This window comes from Taudactylus pleione, unplaced genomic scaffold, assembly GCF_031769625.1.
Source record: "Taudactylus pleione unplaced genomic scaffold, aTauple2 ptg000133l, whole genome shotgun sequence".
Taxonomy (NCBI): domain Eukaryota; kingdom Metazoa; phylum Chordata; class Amphibia; order Anura; family Myobatrachidae; genus Taudactylus; species Taudactylus pleione.
Window position 1 is genome coordinate 1,615,979 of NW_028284535.1, and position 20,839 is coordinate 1,636,817.

At 48.6% G+C, this 20,839-nt stretch overlaps 1 protein-coding gene across 2 annotated transcripts in view; it reads left to right on the top strand.

The window, feature by feature from the left end:
* PRRT3 (proline rich transmembrane protein 3) overlaps positions 1-20,839 on the top strand; it is a 108,927-nt gene that overhangs the window by 23,651 nt on the left and 64,437 nt on the right. The window contains exon 1 of one of the 2 annotated variants that reach the window (XM_088473237.1): positions 1,607-1,673. The exons of the other annotated variant lie outside the window; for it this stretch is intronic. The gene's annotated coding sequence lies outside the window, so the exon portion shown is untranslated. Of the gene's footprint in view, positions 1-1,606; positions 1,674-20,839 lie in introns of those variants that run through there. 2 annotated transcript variants of the gene reach the window in all.

The window sequence follows — 20,839 nt, forward strand, 5'->3', positions numbered from 1 at the left end:
TCGTTCATCATGGACACACACAGACTGTTTATAGATTTCCATTGCCTATGCTTCGTTCACCATACATTAAAACCTTATACATCAATATACATGATCTGTTATCCCTATATGATACTATTACAGTATATGAGCGATTTGGTGAAACGCTTATAACTAACATCATAGCTGGCTTGTTATTATTGACTAACTGCTTGTCAACACTCTTACGATTCGTATTGTATTCGAAGTGAAACATGTCATCAGGCCCCGCCCACTTTTGCTAGTGAAGTGGGCGGGATCTGGGAGTGTACTCTGAATTTTAGGAGTCTCCAAGACTGCATCAGCGGCCGCACTTCGGTCTCACCATTAAACGTAGTACCAGCCCCAGTGGCAAACGCATAATTTCTAGAGGGGGATTTCCAAATGCTCGATTTTAGAATGAGTGTGGCCAGTCCATGAAGAGAGCATAATTAGTACTTAACCATCTTTAATATGCATCATAACAAGTGAATTGTGTCATAATTCCAGCAGATACAGGACCAGCGATCACAGTAAGCCATTCGGTGCGGCAGTAGGTCCATCCTGCCTGCACTGAATGTTTTTATTTTAGACGTGGGCACCATTCCAAGAACATGCAGCACTAGTAAAATTCTATTCTATTACTATTTCTATTGTGGAAATGGCGTGGGCTGGGGAGGGGGGTTTCCAGGCAGACAGAAACCCCCCCTGCGTTTGCCTATGTGCCCTATGAAGGCACAGAATGCCCGCAATACTCCCGCGCCATCGTGGCCCCAAGCTCTGCTTCACAATGCTGGTAGTCTCTGTATTGTGCAGCAATTGAGGCCAAGAGTCAAGAGAGGTTGGAGGGTGCGCCCGCTCTTACAGCCTGGCACCCGCTACTACCTCATTGAATTAAAAGTGTCAGGGGAGGCAGGCCACTACCTTGCACAATAAAATTGAGTGACAGGAAGGCCCACTCCTACCGCCCGCCAGGTCCCGTGCAATTCTACTAGCGTCGCACTGCAACTTCGGCAAAAAAGATGCCCGGCCTACTACCCCCTGCCACCCCCCAACCACACAGATATTAATACTCACTTTCCAACCCCTCAGGTGAAAGTGTGGAGGTGGCGTCTTAAAAGTTCCACAGTCACCACCTACATTAAGTACAAGAAGGATGCCTCTCACAGAGACATCCTTCATTTTGTGGCGCCCCCCAGATCCAAGGCGCCCTAGACAGCTGCCTAATGGTAGAGCTGGCCCTGGGCATCAGCAGAGTCTCACGGGACCTGATGCACTGAGAGGGCTTTTTTTGGCGTGACTGCAGCGAATATGCGTAAGGACACAACTGTAGCGTTCCGTTTACAATCCAATCACCTTCAGAATTTGGCCTCATTCCCACCTGCGCTGTTTACATCGCCTTTCACGAAAAGACCATCACATTTATTATAGATTTGATTTATTATATCAATCTGTCAAGTGCCAGTCGAAAATGAAAAAAAAAACAATTGACAGCCGGACAGATTGCATAGAATCACGTCCCTAATAATGAAACGTATGCCTTCCCAAGCAATGACGTCATCCAGATCTGTTGTGCTGGGTTCTGTTGGCCAGGTCTGAGCATCCAAGCAGCAGCCTCACGCTTGCCAGCATATAGCAAGATGCTGTGCTGGATGGATTGCAGGGACGTTGCAAAGGTGAGCACAGCATAAGGATGGGGAAGGGTCCTGCTGCACAGGACATGTGCCCGCTGCAGATGGCTGCGTCTGATGCTCTGCAGTGTGAAACATGTAGGTTATACCAGCTCTGCAAAGGCGTAAGTGCCTCTAAATGGATTGTAACCTGCTGATTCTAACTATTTCACTGCAATTATTTTTTTTTCTGCAGAGCATCTAGTATTCTCCTTGCCTGCTAATTATGTCTCAGCATGCCACTAATAATAAATATATATATATATTATATATATATATTTTATTTTTATTTTTTTCTTTTGCAGTTATATGGCATGCAAAATACAGTTTTCTTTAAATTATACAGTTTATTGATGTATTGCATTTTAACCCACCTAGTGCCAGATGATTTGTGATTTTCTGTAAACGTGCATGTTTTCTGCATGTGCCCAGCAAAGATCAATAGGCTGTGGGTTAGCGAGGCTGCATTATCTGGCGAGCATGGCACATTGGCCTCTGGAAATCAGCATGTGAAGGAGCAGGAGAACATGCTGTCAGTTACAGCAGTTGCTGGGTGGATGGGGTGTGATAATTGAGTGGAACTGACGCTGCACATTGATACCAGTCCTCATCCTAGAAGCTCGGCAATGACTGGTGGTGTCATGTACCGGGCTGCTGTGTCAGGTCGTCTCTGCCATTTCTTGGGAGATCTCAGTGTGTGCACTTAGGGACACGTTACTGCAGAGAGCCTCAGTGCCACTAGTCATTATGAAGGTGACTGCGTCATTTTGTCCGGTTTATATTTATATACAGTATAGTTTGTCACTAGACCGTATACTTAAGAGAGAATCTGCTGTCTTCAGCTCTTTTAGGCTTTAGGCTACTAGTGAGTGAGGTTCCGTATACCAGCCTGGAGTGTCTTGTTGAGCTAATAACATTTGGTTGATTTAAAATAACTTTAGTGCAATTTTCCATAAACCTAGGCAGCTGCTTATCAAGACACTTAGCGTAGAGAAAGAAAATATGTATGTGCGATACCCAGGTGAACGGTATCAGAGTAATTTCAAACAGTAATGTTCTCACTTTACCTGGTACTTGAATTTCTCCACCCAGCACAGGTTCTAAGGTGCGATTCAGAGAGGTAAGGAAGGTGGGACTACACGAAAGGTATTTTTAACAGATGCCTTCATTGAAAGCAGGTTTATTTGAAGATGTTTGTCTCTAAGAATCAGCAACTGTATACTCTATTTTGTTACTATGCAGATTTCACCATTATTCATTTACACTGTTAGTTTCGGAACAAGACATTTACATACATCCTTGCATCAAAGATCAGTAGTGCAAATCAGATTCAGGGGTAAACAAATATCTTCTCATTCCAGAATAAGGCATTTTAGTAAATCACAGTAGCAATCACTTTTCAGACATTAGAAAATGTACATAAAAGAGCTCAACAATACTGAATATGTGAAGCAAATAACCTCAGTGAAATATTTCCTACAAACATCACAACACATTAAATGATTACAGTATACCTTATAGTGTAAGTGCATTTATAACCAACTGTGCATATCTCAAAGAAACGTTTATCAAGAAGCTGAATGTTCCCATAAATTGAGTCCAGTAGTAATAAAATGTCTCTTGAATCGTCACTGATCATACAAAAACAAAGGAAGTTGAGGATCCATTAATAAGCGTTTATAATGAAAGTGAACTGCACTTTCTAGAACACTATGGATTCCAGTATATATATATATATTGATTATTCTTGTATTTGGTCAGTCACTACTGTAGTATTACAAATAGAACTAGATACCTTGCTGTAATATTTAATCAGAGTCACTACTGCGGTAATGGATTATTAGCATTTAATCCTGTGTAAGGTTGCTTGGTAATTATCAGGCTATATAATGCTGCTTCTCCCAGCCCAGTGTTTTACAACTATGGGGGGATGTCCCTTGGCAATAGAGGTGATCACAAGCAGAGGGGTGATTGTCTTACCCAAGTCCACAGACAGTCGCTGTATGGCTCCTGTTTGCAGCTTCACGGGACGGGCGGATGCCGGTCTTCCCAGCAGTTGCCTGGACCACCGCTACCCAGCGGGTCTCAGGGCTACTTCGGCCACTTCCGCAGGTCTCCCGCCGCAGGGATAGTGCTGCTGTGCTGTTGTTCCGGGTGCAAGCGGCTGACACTCTGTGCCCCTTCAGTGCTGGAGCCCAGCGGAAGACGCCTCCATTGCCTCCCATAGTTCTGCTCCTGCCTCTCAGACTATGCAGCAGCTGTATATATCCCTTCTGCAGATCCAGGGTAACATTCTAAATCTGGGCTTCCCGCCCTTAGGGCACCCAATCAGCTGCAAGCAACATGAAAAGTAACTGGCAACATTGTATTGCCTGGAAGCCACATTAACCCTTGGTATTCCTGAGAGAGTAAAAAAGGCTGTGTTATCCCCTTTTCAGTTTTGGGATTATTCCTGGGGGGTTACATATGTACTCATATAAATAAACTGGTTGTGTGATATTAATCAGGGCCGGATTAACAATGGGGCAGATGGGGCTACAGCTCCAGGTCTCCACATAAAAATAGGCCCATCGTGACAGCAAGAATATGACCAGTTGGCCATAAATATTAAAAATGTATTTATAGTTTCCTAACAAAAGGTTGCAGTCACACCCATACAGCACTGGCCACACCCTCACCACACTGGCCACACCCACACACTGGCCACACCCACACAACACTGGTCACACCTCCTCTGCTTCTTTCAATAGGCCCTTGATAATTTTCAGTCCCAGGCCCATGTGGCCCCTTAATCCGGGCCTTCTATTTATATATTCTATTGGCTATTATTAAAAGAGAAATGCCTTATTAGCGTCATCTTAACCAGATGCAACCATGCCAGGCTGGGCTTTCCCTGACATGGCTGCATCTGATGCGACCAGTCAAAAAGGTCCACTGGGCGGCTGTCGGAAGCCGTCAATCTCCTGCAGAATGTCTCTTAACACTGAGAATAGGTGCATGATAGTACACTGAACTCTATGGGGCGATTCAATGTAGAGCGATGCTGAATAGCCCTGGGAGGGAGCTCCTGCAGCTTTTCAATTCACTGTGCTGTTTTGGTCCGACTAAAGAATTTATTTTCGCACCACCCCTGAGGGTGCGAGTAGAAATCCGACTAAAGTGCCGGCTGCACGGCTGTTTTCCGGCTTAGCGCGACGCTAACAGCTGCACGGCCAGCACTTTAGTCGGAGAATGCCGGTTCTCGCATACCTCCCAACTTTTGTGCACCAAGAATAGGGATACTTTGCTGGAAGGGGTGGGGCCTCATGAAAATGGGGCGGAGCCTTGCGGCAACCCGCGTTTACGTCACTGTATCGGCGTGCCCAGCACTCTTTGAGATGCTGGGCAGCATCCAAGCTCTCCTTACACTGGTGAACAGATGCCATGCGCATGCACACGGCATCTGTTCACCTTCTGCACACCCGGGTATGTGCTCTCCCCAACTTCCCCCCCACTGCGGGACACTGCGACCGCGGGTGGGACAGCGGGACAGTTGGGAGGTATGGGCTCTCGCGACTAAACACGCAGGTTTAGTCAACACAGACGGTGTAATGGTTAGTATTACTACCTCACAGCACTGAGGTCGTGGGTTAGATTCCCACCATGGCCCCAACTGTGTGGAGTTTGTATATTCTCCCTGTGCTTGCGTGGGTTTCCTCTGGGTGCTCCGGTTTCCTCCCACACTCCAAAAATATACTGGTAGGTTAATTGGCTCCCAACAAAAATTAACCCTAGTGTGTATGTGTGTGAGCATGTGGTAGGGAATATAGGGCCTGATTCAGAGCCGTTCGCTATTTGCGGTCGTTCGTTCTAAAACAAGGGGTGGCTATTCAAATGATCAGTTCGCAAATTGCAGTCTGTTCACACCTCTAAGTCTGAATGAGCGAGCAAAACATACGCTCGTTTATTTGTTAAAAACGCCCCCTGGCCGCACGCACCATACGTCATGTCCGCTATTTATTAGATTAATCGAGTACATCGGCCAGCGTATGAACTGCTCGCTATTCTTGTGGTTGGTTTTTGCTACCACAATCTTGCGAGCAGTTCTGGCTATAAAATAACCCAGTGACGTGGTCAATGACGCTGCTGTATTAATTATGCACACCCATAAAACGCCCTTTTTGACCTTTAAGCACGCCTGCGTTCGGATCTCCACTCCCCATTTTCAAGCACCTTCCCCTGTTACCACCCACAAACGCCTCATTCTGTCACTCAAAATAGCAGGCATTCGCTATATTGCGAGCACATGAATTTCGGCCGCACTGACTGGTTCGCGCATGCGTATAACGATCCGTACGCATGCGCAGATGTGCGAACATCGCTCGGAACGAGCGTACTGCCGCTAGCGAGTGGCTCTGAATGAGGGCCATAGATTGTAAGCTCCACTGGGGCAGGGACTGATGTGAATGGCCAAATATTCTCTGTATAGCGCTGTAGAATATGTGTGCGCTATATAAATAACAGGTAATAAATAAATAAGTTGCAAGAACTGGTATTCTCCAGCTTAACTGCTTCCCGACCAAGCAAACAACACAGTGAATTGAATAGCTCCAGGAGCTCCCCCCTGGGCTATTCAGCAGCGCCCCCTGAAGGTAATGTGAGGGAATTTTCACGGTTAGAGAGCTACCCATACATCCCATGGTGTGTATCACTGATTTATTTTAAACCATTTAGAGCGTCTCCAGGGTCTTACCCCGACATCCTTACTGTGATGACCTGTTGGGCTACGTAGAGTTGGCTTTTGCAAACCTCTGCATTTCATCCTTTTCACTTGTAGCTCTGACAGCTTCCATCTGTACAGGAGATATTACTGCTCTGGTTTATGAAAACATTACAAATGAGGTGTGCAGTGGGAAAGTCATGCTTCATATATGACACATGTGAATGGCACGCCGGCTTTCATGAGGTGCGAATGAAGGGGTTATTATGGGTAACCCCCCTGGCGATAGCTGCCCCATGGGGAAGTGCATTTAGCAAGGTTCACAGTGGTGCAAGTAGAAAAAAGTCCCAGTTGGCGATATTATATTGATTAATGGCTGTGATAAAAGATTTCCAATTAATGGCAGCAATATAAAATAATTACCTCCACTTTTTTAATAATGATGCCCGGGAATTCTGGTCAGAAGAGGTTCAAAGGTTGTAGACGAGAATTAGGGGTCTGTTTCAGAGGCGCGAGCCATTTGCGCACAAAGCCGATATTCACGTGGTAAAGTGGTTATCTGCAACTGCGCATGCCCGAAAATTTCGAAAACCCCCATGGCGCATGCGTCATGCGGAGAGCACGTACAATGATCCTGGGCCTGACTCAGACTCGCTCGCAAGCGCATAACGCTCACAAGTGGGTCCATGGCCGGGCAGTGCGCACGTGTGCCGTGCGCACTGCACATGCCCCGGAGCGAGTGAGAAATTCACTCGCTCCAGGGCTCACTACAAACGGGGCGGCTGTCGATGTTGATCAACAGCTCGCCCCGTTTTGTAGGCGGGGTGGGGGGGTGGCTGGTCAAACAGAGGCGTTCCTGATGGAACGCCTGCCGTTTGAGGGCAGCCCTACTGACAACACCAGTGATGTCAGTAGGGAACTTCCTGCTCTATTAGAGCCAGAAGCTCAGTGGGGCTTGCGGCAGATGAGACCCTACCACAAGGGTCTCGTCGCAAGCCCGATGGTCGCGACCATCGCAACTATCACCTGGCCGCTCGCAAAAGCTGTGGCAGCGAGCGGGGCTGAATCAGGGCCTCTGTTACAATCGGGACAGACGGTATCAAATATGTGGCGGCAAAGTGATGGGCGTTCCTAGGCAGTGACTGGGAGGTGACCACAAAAAAAAGTACACAAAAAAGGTCAGTCTTGTGGGTGTGTCTTGTGGGTGTGTCTTGTGGGCGTGTCTTGTGCTCTGGGAGTTTCTGTGAGATCAGCTGCAGAGACCATAGTCGGACATAGAAACTGCACGCGCCATAGGGCTGGTGAAAGCGTGGATGGTGCATTAATGGTGGCGTATAAAGAATCATCACCGGTATTACAGCGTGCAGAGATGCAGAAAGTGGGCATCTCAGTGCTTGCACATACAGACGCAGGTTACTGCAGCAGGGGGAGGCTGATACCAGCATTTGCATAGTATCGCAAATATATATATATATAGTACATATTCTGTATATTGTACATTTCTGAATAGGTCCACAAAATACACATCGTGTTGCAACCCCATATACTGTTTATATATATATTAGGCCTAATACAGAGTTGTGCGTTAATGCGGCTGCTGCTGCGTATGTGTATGCAAAGTATATTTGAAAATATGCAAATGTCGCAGACGGTGGGATTTGTATCGAGATGCCCACAGATGCCATCGCAAATCCAAGGAAATCTGTACTAATATGCAGCCGCATACGCAGATACTTCGCTAATCGGCCTTTTGAGGGACTCTGTGGTCGCCCAGAATGGCCGTCTGACCTGAGTTGCTGGAGCCATGTTGTGTGCATATGGGACCGCAGACACAGGCAGCTGAAAACGGTCGCACCATGTCTGCATTTTTGGCTGCCCACCCTGTTACCTCCCCCAAACGGCCTTCAACTGTCAATCTCTTTGCGAATAAAAAGTCGCTGCTTGTGACCACGCTAATGGAATGTGACGCATACACAGTGCGTCGGGCGCATCCGCAGACGGCTATCGCTCAACTGTGGAAACATCAGCATAGCGTACAGTACAGTACAACTCTGACGCAGGCCCATTGTGCACTTTCCATACTGAAAATGATGTATGGAATAGTGATCACTCCGCGTACGATATACAACATGGCTGCTAGAAGTCACATGACCATACAAGGTTCTATTTTATCCTTATTATCTCTTATATACTCTCTACTAGAACAGGATGACTGTTGTTTACCAACAGATCAATGCGACTTGTCCGTGTATACCATACTCACCGACTTTGCTGTCAAGTCGGCACAGAGGGGGCATGGTGGCCGGAAAGGTGGGCTGTGCAATGAATGTGGCGGCACAATCGCGTCAACGTGGCCCCGCCGCTCGCTATACAGTGCAGAGAATACAGGTATTGTATAGCAGGGGGAGGGGCTATGATGACTCAATTCAGCATGAATCGCATCATTGTCCCCCCCTGACCTCCCACTTGTGCTTTGCAAGTGGGCGGCCGCGAGGGTGTGTGTGTGTAAGCGGGGGGAGGGGGTGCAAGTGAGTGCGGACAGGTGGAAGGGGGTGCAGGAGACTTGCCTTAACGGGTGGCAGGGAGCACCACATAATTTTCGGGAGCCTCCCGGCCATTCCAGGAGAGTAGGCAGGTATGGTACATGCATGGTGCTAGTCCTGGTAGCTGAACTTATTCTGTGGGAGAAAGGCCTATATACGTATAACCGTAGACGTAATGAGAGTTGACACAAAGAAGACAACGTCTTTAGCAGTGGTCCCTCCGGAGATGGGGCTGGCAGTCCAAAATTCTAAAAGGGGAGCCACACCAACTGCCAGTGAGCCCTGGCCAGTGATGTTTGGCAGTGCTTAGGGTGGCAGTTGGTGTGGCTCCCCTATTAGAATTTAGGACTGTGCCACAGCCCCACCTTTTTTTTTAAATATAATGCAAAGAAGTAATTCTGGTCATGTCCATTGGTCAGTTCGGGTTTGTGGGGATAGTAGATAACGTTGGGGGAGATGTACTAAGCTCTGAAAGTGATACATTGGAGAGAGATAAAGTACCAGCCACTCAGATCTTAGCTGTCATGTTACAGGCTGTGGGGCCTTTTCATTCAACAATGAATGGCCCGGTAACCACATATTTAAGTTACCGGGCCATTCATCATCAGGGGTCCGATAGGACCTCTTTGGTATTCAGCAAACTCCGAAGTTTGCTGCCGAGAACAAGGGTCATCTTCAGACGGAGCTTGTTCTCGGATCCCCGCTTCTTCCTACGGGAAGGAGTTCCGGGGATGCGAAGAGGGATCCGAGCGGATCCCTCCGCTGCCTCCTCACCAGCTCCCCAGCGGCTTTGCGCATCCGTGACCTGAGGTCTTCCATGATGAATAGGCCCCTGTGTTTGAAAAATGACAGTTAAGAGCTGATTGGTTGGTACTTTATCTCTCTGAAATTTATCCCTTTCCAAAGCTTAGTACATCTGCCCAGGGCCGTAGCTAGGGTAGTGCAACCAGTGCCATCGCACAGGGCACCACAGGTCAGGGGCATACATGCCTACCCTCCCGGTTTTCGGGTAACCCCCCGCACCCCCGGAAGGGTAGGCATTTCTCCCGCATTCTGCCCACTTCCTAGTGAAGTGGGCAGAATGAGGAGAATACCGGCGGCGATCGCGGGTCTCTGTGTAGGGGCGGGGCTTAAAACATGATTCTACATGAATCATGTCATTTGGCCCCGCCCCTATGCAAATTCTAGCCTATCGTGGCAATTTTACCACGAGGGGGCGGGGCTTAATGACGCGAATCGTCAGGCCCCGCCCCATCACCCCCCTCCTGCTTCTCTTACCCGGGCTTCTCCCGGGAAGAGATCTGAAAAGGTAGGGAACTCTGGTCAGGGGGCGCTGTTTGGGCCTGTTAAATTCTGTTTATTATCATTCTTGCTTGCAGCTTCCTCTTATTTAATTCCCAGCATCTCCTCGCCTCTCCTATCCCTTCCCCGGCCCTTCCCCATGAAGCCATGGCCCTTTTTTGGTGCACTATGGGCCTGATTCAGAGCCGGACGCAATTACCGCTCGCTTGTCCAGAAAATAGGGGTGGCTATTCAAATGAACCGTTCGCTCTTTGCGGTCTGTTCACGCCTCTAGGTCTGAACGAGCGAACAAAACTTGCGGTCGTTTTTTGGAAAAATACGCCCCCTGGCCGCTCGCATCCTACGTCATGTCCGCTATTTATTAGATTAATCGAGTACATCGACCAGCGTATGAACTGCTCGCTACTCTTGTGGTTGGTTTTTGCTACCACAATTTTGCGAGCAGTTCTGGCTATAAAATAACCCAGTGACGTGGTCAATGACGCTGCTGTATTAATTATGCACACCCATAAAACGCCCCTGATCTCCACTCCCCATTTTCAAGCACCTTCCCCTGTTACCACCCACATACGCCTCCTCCTGTCACTCAAAATAGCAGGCAATCGCTATTTATTTAACGATTTTCGGCCGCACTGACTGGTTCGCGCATGCGTATTACGATCCGTACGCATGCGCAGTTGGGCAAACATCGCTCGGAACGAACGAGCAGCCGCTTACGAGCGGCTCTGAATCAGGCCCTGAATCAGGCCCTATGTCCCTTTGAAAAATGAGGGGGCGCCAATGCTCTTTCTGGCACAGGGCACCAAAAAGTCTAGTTACGGCTCTGCATCTGCCCCACTCTGTCCATTTACAGAGCAGTTTCTGTGATATACAGTTATGTGACCACCCAGTAAAGAATCTCAGACAACTGTGTTTAAATGACAAAATGCAGAAATTGAAACCCGCTCTCTGCTGCGGAACCTCATAGGTATCAGAGCCGTCAATCATCACTTTTCCTCCTGACACAATAGCTCATTATTGAGAACAGTACAGACTGATGAGCTGGTATTAATCACCATCCCCAAAGTAAACGGCTGCGAGCTCCTTACAGGCTTGGGAGGCAAATCACTTTGTACCTGCAGCTAAATGTTGTTTTTCCCACAATTCCAGACCTGCCTTCTACAACAACAAGCGGTGTTTCCTACATACCACACACACTACCCCGAGCACAGCGAACCTGCGCCGCACTACAGCTTGTACCGAAATATAACTACTGCACCACACCCTTGTATTCCTGCTTAGAGAATAACACTACAGTATACGTATTTATAATCTCAATCTGTACCTTAGAGTTCTTTACATAAAAGCACAGTGTCCTACTCTCCTCAGATCTTGAAGGGGATTTGCAAGGTGCAAGTGCGGGATTTGTGAGTGCGCAATTTGTGTCATCATGGCCTCTGCTGACCAATGAAGGAGGGCGACCCCCGGAAACCGATTCTACATCAATCTACTTTTCCAGACATTAGGGGGTAAATTTACTAAAGTGAGAGTTTTTAGAAGTGAGTTTTAAAAGTGATGTTGCCCATAGCAACCAATCAGATTCTAGCTATTATCTTCTAGAAGGTGCTATTTAAATGTTAAGTAGAATCTGATTGGTTGCTATGGGCAACATCACTTTTAAAACTCACTTCTAAAAATTCTCACTTTTGTAAATTTACCCCTAGGCATGTCCAAATGTGTGGGAGGGTGGGAAAGGCTCCCCACCCATTCCCTCTGTATACATATACTATGAGCCTACAGATGTGTCCTTTTTAAAATGGCTTCAGTCGCGCCAAATAGCCCCTCTCGCCACGCCAGGGCCCGGGGGACCTCGCCTCGTTAAGCATCTTACTCGCACAACATGTGGTAGATTACACTGATCAATGTGATGTCCAACATTTGTATATCTGCGTGTGACTGAGGGCCTGATTCAGGGCCTGATTCAGAGCCAGACGCTATTTGCGGTCGTTCGTTCTGAAAAAAGGGGCTGGTCGTTTTTTTGGAGACTACGCCCCCTGGCTGCTCGCATCATACGTCATGTCCGCTATTTAGTAGATTAATCGAGTACATCGACCAGCGTATGAACTGCTCGCTATTCTTGTGGTTGGTTTTTCCTACCGCAATCTTGCGAGCAGTTCTGACTATAAAATAACCCAGTGACGTGGTCAATGACGCTGCTGTTTTAATTATGCACACCCATAAAACGCCCGTTTTGACCTTTAAGCACGCCTGCGTTGGGATCTCCACTCCCCGTTTTCAAGCACCTTCCCCTGTTACCACCCACATACGCCTCATTCTGTCACTCAAAATAGCAGGCATTCGCTATTTAGCGAACAAACGATTTTCGGCCGCACTGACTGGTTCACGCATGCGTATTACGATCCGTACGCATGCGCAGTTGGGCAAACATCGCTCAGGAACGAACGAGCGGCCGCTTACGAGCGGCTCTGAATCAGGCCCTCAGTACGGAATGCAATTGCAGCTCCGATTTCGTACGGAACGCAACGGCGAAAATATGCTAATGCTTGCCAAAGCTCAGCCGGCATAAAGACGCCCACTGCGGCTTTCACCTATTTGTCCAATATCGTTCTTCTGCGTAAACAACATCGGTAACATCGACGCACACCGACCCCTCACGCCGCATTTACAGCAGGTCTGGCCAGCCGCAAATACACTGCAAGTCCCCTGGCACGCAGAGAGCTCTCATGCTGCGCATGCAATCGCAGTGGCTAATTTATGCACGCCCTGGAAATAGCGTTCAACCGGACAGACACGCCTGCGTTTTTCCAACCACTCCCTCGTTACCTCCCCCCAAATACTGAGCCTGTCACTCACTCTGCAATGGATTCCTCTGTGTGTCTGTAATCGCAGCGCTATTGCTGTGCACGCGCAGTGCGGCTTATACACATGGATGATGGCTAACAATCGCGTGATCTGCGTCTGTGGTTGCACTTGTGATCGGTACTGAATGAGGCCCTGAGTCTGAATCAATGTAAAAATGGCTCCAATGCGAGTGGCTGCGGCTTTTCCTTGCGCCGAGTTCCGTTGTGCTTCACCTGCGACTCTGTTCGTGCGCAATACCAGTTCCTGTGCGGTTAATGACGCAGCCCAGGGTCTGCAGTACACTGTGAGCGATTTCTCGGTCCATCTGCATTGCCAATAAGATGCAAAATTGAAAGAATAAATACAGTTCGTTGCATCTCTCAACGTGGCACAGTTACGTCACGTCGGGCGTCATGTCGGTGTGCAGACGCTACGTGTATGAGGACACGTCTGTAAGTCGTCCCCCTTGTACCGATCTTCTGTCCTTACCCCACAACAGTGATGGGCAACCCGAATTACGTCAAGGGCCGCATGTGCCGTCCTCCAATGTAAATTTTACACAGACCTCCTCACATGCTCCCATGTGACTGTGTCCCTCAGATATCCCCAAATTCCCCTCAGACCTCCCTGAATGACACTCAGACCTTTCCACATGCCATTTAGATCTTCCTACATGACACCCAGATCTCCCCACATGCACTCACATACTTCTCAAAATCTCTAAAGGCAAATATCAGATCAAAATAAGCCCCACCCACTTCTGTATGAGCCCCACCCCTTTAATGTCTGCAAATTGGGACAGGTGGCAGGTATGTACGATCTCACATGCCCCCACCCATTGCATTCTCCATATGCCCCCCAAACAATGGTGCTCACCACATGCTTTGCACTCATTGGGTCTCATTCAGACCCGGTCGCAAGCACTGAGCGCTCGCAACCAGGTCGATGTTAAGGCCCTGGGCACGAAGAGCGGACACACTGCGCGTGCGCAAGCCCCGGAGCGAGAGATGTTGATCGACAGCTCGCCCGTTTTGTAGGCGGGGGGGGGGGTGGCTACACAAACGGAGGCGTTCCTGACGGAACGCATGCCGTTTTGTGGGCGGCCGCACTGACATCAGCAGTGAAGTCAGTGGGGAGCTTAGTGCTCGATCAGAGAAGGAAGCTTCCTGGGGCTTGCGGTTGCCGAGACCCAACCTTAGGGTCTCTTCGCATGCCCCCACCCATTGCATTCTCCATATGCCCCCCAAACAATGGTGCTCACCACATGCTTTGCACTCATTGGGTCTCATTCAGACCCGGTCGCAAGCACTGAGCGCTCGCAACCAGGTCGATGTTAAGGCCCTGGGCACGAAGAGCGGACACACTGCGCGTGCGCAAGCCCCGGAGCGAGAGATGTTGATCGACAGCTCGCCCGTTTTGTAGGCGGGGGGGGGGGTGGCTACACAAACGGAGGCGTTCCTGACGGAACGCATGCCGTTTTGTGGGCGGCCGCACTGACATCAGCAGTGAAGTCAGTGGGGAGCTTAGTGCTCGATCAGAGAAGGAAGCTTCCTGGGGCTTGCGGTTGCCGAGACCCAACCTTAGGGTCTCTTCGCAAGCCCCGATGGTCGCGATGGTCTTGACCATCGCAACCATCACCCTGGTCGGTCGCTAAAGCTGTGGGTGGTAACCCACAGCTTAGCTAGCGACCAGGAGGCCGCACTTAAAAATCAAGCGGCCGCCCACATTCAGAGAGAGCGATTACTTCTTGCGACCGCCTCTGAATGAGGGCCATTATCTTTACTCACAGAAAAAAAAAGCCAATGACTTGTCTTCCCAATCCCAGCCTGCATAGGAAGGGAGAGCACACTGCACGTCCTCCTCATCCAATCCCATGTGCCGCTGCTACAGCAGTCTGCAGAGGAGGTCACATGTTGCGAAAAGCCAGCTGCTCCGATTCAGACAATTCTTAAGCTTAGTACACACCATACGATGATGCAACTCAGTGAGGCAGCGATGCGATATAATGATACATTACGCATTCCATACACGCTGCACGATTTGGCGTATGTCATTGCAATGTATCGTTACATGCTGCATATAACTTCACTGCGTCGTTCAATGCATCGAGTCATCTGCCGTGCAGATGGGACGATGACATGATCGACTTATCGGGCATACACACTGCTCGATGTGTACAATATATCCTTTCCAATCCACGTCAGAATGATATATCATACGATACATCGAATAACGTGTACCCAACTTTAGAAAGCAGAGAGTGTCAGAGCAGTAGGGATGGCCATTGAATGGTTAACTGTCGATGGTCTCCTTCCATAGAAGGGAACTTTTGATGGAATACCTTGAATGGTTCAAACCATCAATAAGAGTCACCAGCGGCGGCATGTGATGGCATGGAACCAATCAGAGAAGGAGGGTGGGGCTTAGAGATGTGCGCAGGGAGGCCGGCACTAAGGGGGTCATTCAGACCCGCTCATGAGCGGCAGTACGCTCGCAAGCGGGTCGATGTCCCCCACTGCGTATGCGCACGACGGAGGGAGCTCCGTCGTGCGCATGCGCGAGACCCGGAGAGCGATGGGCTCTCCATCGCTCCGGGTCTCGCACCAAAGGGGGCGTGCTGTCGATGTTGATTGACAGCACGCCCCCTTTGGTGGGCGTGCCGGAGGCGTTCCCATGGGAACGCCTACCATCTCAAGCCGGCCCCACTGACATCACTAGTGATGTCAGTGGGAGTGATTTTGGCTCTGATAGAGCCAAAATCACTCCAGGGCTTGCGGCAGTGAGACCCTACCGCAGGGTCTCCGTCGCAAGCCCGATGGTCGCGATGGTCAAGACCATCGCGACCATCATCATGGACGCTCGCTATAGCTGTGGGTGGTAACCCACAGCTATGCGAGCGTCCATGAGGACGCTCCAAAAAAAGGTAGGAGGGCCTGATTCAGAGCGAGCGCTCTGGTCAGAGCGTTCAGCTCTGAATCAGGCCCTAAGGCCCATGTGATTCAAATTAAAAAAATATATCACCATCGATCCTCCACCATTATTGGCGGAGAAACATCAGACCTCCACCATTGATGGCACAACACTCGAACATTGGTACAAGCCATCGATAGTTGATGGCCAATCCCTACAGAGCCGGGTACAGCACCAGGCGGTGCAGCTGGAGGCTAAGCGGGCCGCCTGTTACCCACCACTGCCCTAAAATATACATATTCGCATTAAACTCTAACCTGCTTGTTACTATCTCAGTCATGTTTTCCTTACACAAATCTTTGCTTTTTTCAGATCTTCTATATATTCCTTTATTTCTAAGAAAAAATACCAATAACATCATGTGTTATATAAAGGCACAGAGGGCCTAATTCAGACCTGCCCGCGAGCGCAGGACGCTCGCAAGCGGGTCGATGGTGCCCTAATGCGCATGCGCACGACGGAGGGAGCTCCGTCGTGTGCATGCGCGAGACCCGCATAGCGACAGCCAAGCTGTCGCTCGGGGTCTCGCAACAAAGGGGGTGTACTGTCGATGGTGAGTGACAGCACGCCCCCTTTGGTGGGCGTGCCGGGGGCGTGGCTGCCAGACGGAGGCATTGCCATGGGAGCGCCTTCCGTCTGGGTCCGGCCCCACTGACATCACTAGTGATGTCAGTGGGAGTGATTTTGGCTCTGATAGAGCCAAAATCACTCCAGGGCTTGCGGCAGCGAGACCCTATCACAGGGTCTCATCGCAAGCCCGATGGTCGCGATGGTCATGACCATCGCGACCATCATCATGGACGCTCGCTATAGCTGTGGGTGGTCACCCACAGCTATGCCAGCGTCCAAGAGGCCGCTCCAAGTTGAGGTAGGAGGGCCCTGATTCAGAGCGAGCGCTCTGGTCAGAGCGTCCGGCTCTGAATCAGGCCCAGAAGCCATAAAATGTACATTACTAATGCGTCAGAACTAATTTGAACATCTGTAGCACAAACCATAAATTACTTACATAATGCTGGGACTGGCAGTGTGATGATCACTATACTTGCACTGCAGTAGGAATGATTCATGAGGGTGGGATGGACCACACAGGGACACGGAATGGCCTTGTGACCAATCCAAACTGTCACAGAGTAGTTATCAGAACCGCCTTGTGCAGCTGACTCAGACTTGTGTGTAGACTTCATGGCACAGAACAATTACTATTATTTTATTTTTATGTATAAAGAGACAATATCAAGAGACAATAAATGATCTTTAAATCTAAGACGTGTGGGGTACACTTTATACAAATGGTAACACAACAGCAATTATAGGTGTTGGTGTGGATACAGGTTCATGAGTGCAGGTGCTATGCTAGTTCCCAGCTCCAGGCAGTTGATAATAACAGGTACAGCACCAGAGGTGCGGAAACAGTCACACACATATATACACACTATCACAGAGTCACACACAGACATGCACACTATCACAGAGTCACACACAGACATGCACACTATCACAGAGTCATGCACACTATCACAGAGTCACACACATATATACACACTATCACAGAGTCACACACAGACATGCACACTATCACAGAGTCACACACATATATACACACTATCACAGTCACACACATATATACACACTATCACAGTCACACACATATATACACACTATCACAGAGTCACACACAGACATGCACACTATCACAGAGTCACACACAGACATGCACACTATCACAGTCACACACAGACATGCACACTATCACAGTCACACACAGACATGCACACTATCACAGAGTTACACACAGACATGCACACTATCAGAGTCACACACAGACATGCACACTATCACAGAGTCACACACAGACATGCACACTATCACACTCACACACAGACATGCACACTATCACAGTCACACACAGACATGCACACTATCACAGAGTCACACACAGACATGCACACTATCACAGAGTCACACACAGACATGCACACTATCACAGTCACACACAGACATGCACACTATCTCAGAGTCTCACACAGACATGCACACTATCACAGAGTCACACACAGACATGCACACTATCACAGTCACACACAGACATGCACACTATCACAGTCACACACAGACATGCACAATATCACAGAGTCACACACAGACATGCACACTATCACAGTCACACACAGACATGCACACTATCACAGAGTCACACACAGACATGCACACTATCACAGTCACACACAGACATGGACATTATCACAGTCACACACAGACATGGACACTATCACAGAGTTACACACAGACATGCACACTATCACAGTCACACACAGACATGCACACTATCACAGTCACACACAGACATGCACACTATCACAGAGTCACACACAGACATGCACACTATCACAGCCACACACAGACATGCACACTATCACAGAGTCACACACAGACATGCACACTATCACAGTCACACACAGACATGCACACTATCACAGAGTCACACACAGACATGCACACTATCACAGAGTCACACACAGACATGCACACTATCACAGAGTCACACACAGACATGCACACTATCACAGAGTCATGCACACTATCACAGAGTCACACACATATATACACACTATCACAGAGTCACACACAGACATGCACACTATCACAGAGTCACACACATATATACACACTATCACAGTCACACACATATATACACACTATCACAGTCACACACATATATACACACTATCACAGAGTCACACACAGACATGCACACTATCACAGAGTCACACACAGACATGCACACTATCACAGTCACACACAGACATGCACACTATCACAGTCACATACAGACATGCACACTATCACAGAGTTACACACAGACATGCACACTATCAGAGTCACACACAGACATGCACACTATCACAGAGTCACACACAGACATGCACACTATCACACTCACACACAGACATGCACACTATCACACTCACACACAGACATGCACACTATCACAGAGTCACACACAGACATGCACACTATCACAGAGTCACACACAGACATGCACACTATCACAGTCACACACAGACATGCACACTATCTCAGAGTCTCACACAGACATGCACACTATCACAGAGTCACACACAGACATGCACACTATCACAGTCACACACAGACATGCACACTATCACAGAGTCACACACAGACATGCACACTATCACAGTCACACACAGACATGCACACTATCACAGAGTCACACACAGACATGCACACTATCACAGTCACACACAGACATGGACATTATCACAGTCACACACAGACATGGACACTATCACAGAGTCACACACAGACATGCACACTATCACAGTCACACACAGACATGCACACTATCACAGTCACACACAGACATGCACACTATCACAGAGTCACACACAGACATGCACACTATCACAGTCACACACAGACATGCACACTATCACAGAGTCACACACAGACATGCACACTATCACAGTCACACACAGACATGCACACTATCACAGAGTCACACACAGACATGCACACTATCACAGAGTCACACACAGACATGCACACTATCACAGAGTCACACACAGACATGCACACTATCACAGTCACACACAGACATGCACACTATCACAGAGTCACACACAGACATGCACACTATCACAGTCACACACAGACATGTACACGATCACAGAGTCACACACAGACATGCACACTATCACAGAGTCACACACAGACATGCACACTATCAGAGTCACACACAGACATGCACACTATCACAGAGTCACACACAGACATGCACACTATCACAGTCACACACAGACATGCACACTATCACAGAGTCACACACAGACATGCACACTATCACAGTCACACACAGACATGCACACTATCACAGAGTCACACACAGACATGCACACTATCACAGTCACACACAGACATGCACACTATCACAGAGTCACACACAGACATGCACACTATCAGTCACACACAGACATGCACACTATCACAGAGTCACACACAGACATGCACACTATCACAGTCACACACAGACATGCACACTATCACAGAGTCACACACAGACATGCACACTATCACAGTCACACACAGACATGCACACGATCACAGAGTCACACACAGACATGCACACGATCACAGTCACACACAGACATGCACACTATCACAGAGTCACACACAGACATGCACACTATCAGTCACACACAGACATGCACACTATCACAGAGTCACACACAGACATGCACACTATCACAGTCACACACAGACATGCACACTATCACAGAGTCACACACAGACATGCACACTATCACAGTCACACACAGACATGTACACTATCACAGAGTCACACACAGACATGCACACTATCACAGAGTCACACACAGACATGCACACTATCAGAGTCACACACAGACATGCACACTATCACAGAGTCACACACAGACATGCACACTATCACAGTCACACACAGACATGCACACTATCACAGAGTCACACACAGACATGCACACTATCACAGTCACACACAGACATGCACACTATCACAGAGTCACACACAGACATGCACACTATCACAGTCACACACAGACATGCACACTATCACAGAGTCACACACAGACATGCACACTATCACAGTCACACACAGACATGCACACTATCACAGAGTCACGCAGCACACAGACATGCACACTATCACAGAGTCACACACAGACATGCACACTATCACAGTCACACACAGACATGCACACTATCACAGAGTCACACACAGACATGCACACTATCACAGAGTCACACACAGACATGCA